We start from the raw sequence: 1,845 nt of genomic DNA, 5'->3' as shown, positions 1-1,845 counted from the left end.
GGAGCAGCCGCCGACGCCGGAGCCGCAGCACCCAGAGATGCCGCAGCCACCGACGCCGCAGCCGCAACCGCCGTTGCCGCCGACGCTGCCACCGGCGCAGCCACCACCGCCACCACGCACGCCAACACCGCCGCCAGCAACACCGACGCCGCCCCCCCAGGATGAGGAGGGGCCCCGGTGCGAGCGGCAGCAATCCTGGGAAGTGGACCAGGCGCACGTCGCGCAGACGCTGCGCACAATCGGCCTGGGCGGCCGCCGGTGGCACCAGCAAACGGTGACATGGACATGGCCCGCACCGCCGGAGGACACGCCGGAGGCCCGCGTGTGGGAGGAGGTGGGCGCGGTCGGATGGAGGCCGGTGGAGAAGCGAGCGCGCGACCCGCAAGTTCGCGCACGGATAGAGGTCGGAGACGCGGAAGAGAACCCGGAGAAGGGTCCGTGGGTGTGGCCCGCCCCCCCCCCACCGCCGCAGCGACCCTGCCTCCGCAGGCAGGAGTCGCTATGTGAGAAGCCGTGGGTAGAGGTCGAGCGCGCGGAGTGGCCACCCAAGGTGGTCGAGGAGGCCGAGGCCCAGGCGGGCAGACGACATAAGGACCGCTGGGCCAAGCTCTTTATACTGGACGGCCAGCGTTTCCGTTTGAAAGTGCGTCGCGGCGGCGAGGGAAGGGTCTATGTGCCCCAATAAACGAAGAAAAAACAAGAGAGAACGCTATAGTCGAGTTCCCCGACTATCTGATACCCGTTACTCAGCTAGTGGAAGTGCGAAGGCGAGTCTTCAACACTGACAGTTTTTTTCGGTTTGAGGGCGTTAGAGTGGGCGTGGCAAAAAGTTTTTTGGCAAATCGATAGAAATTTACAAGTCTAGTTCCTGAGATCTCGACGTTCATACGGACAGACGGACGGACAGACGGACATGGCCAGATCGACTCGGCTACTGATCCTGATCAAGAATATATATACTTTATATGGTCGGAAACGCTTCCTTCTGCCTGTTACATACTTTTCAACGAATCTAGTATACCCTTTTACTCTACGAGTAACGGGTATAACAAAAGCGAAAAACGAGTTGTTGGGACAGGGGAGGGCAAGGGCACACATGCTCACATATAAAAATGAGGAGCTGCGATGTCATCCGCAGCAGCAAACAGGCGCGCGGGCCAGCAAACGTTCGCGGGGCCAGGCACGCGAGCCGGCTTGGGGGCCAGTGGCAGCCGCCCGGAGCATGCAGGGGTGGTCATCATGGATCCCTGCAGAAGGGCCTCCAGGGTGCCTGTGTCCAGGGCCAGCAACCCCGGAGCATAAAGGGGCATCACATCGTGTTAAGTGTCCGCAACTTACCTCCATTGAGCTGCAACTCCGAAATCCACGTGCTGGGAGAAAATCGGGATGGGGGCGCTACGATAATAGCGGTCGATCGATAGGGAACAAAAAAAAGACGGGATTTTATATTGATTTTCAACACGCTGTCACACTATTGACAGCAATCGGCACGACATCGGAATATCGGAACATCAAGTGGCAACGCCGAACGCCAATATCGATAGCTCGATCGCGCAATCAGCGATGAGACAACATCGATAGGATTCGGAAGTGGCAATGCCGGTCGCCAACATCGATAACTCGATCATGGTGAGTATCGGTGGAGTTGCCAGAGATGGGAAGCGATGAGAAGGCGGGAAATTTAAATGCGGAGCTGGTGACCAGAAGCAGACGGGAACAGATACAGGAGGCTGGAGAAGGGCGCGAGGATCGAGATGCCGAGTCGAGATGTCGAACGACAGGGTCTACTAGGCTGAGGCTGCCGGGCTGAGATCAAGGAGGCGCAGGTCGACGTGAGGAGTAAGG

This window comes from Drosophila teissieri, chromosome X (assembly GCF_016746235.2).
Source record: "Drosophila teissieri strain GT53w chromosome X, Prin_Dtei_1.1, whole genome shotgun sequence".
In the NCBI taxonomy this organism is placed as follows: domain Eukaryota; kingdom Metazoa; phylum Arthropoda; class Insecta; order Diptera; family Drosophilidae; genus Drosophila; species Drosophila teissieri.
This window is presented reverse-complemented; position numbering follows the sequence as displayed.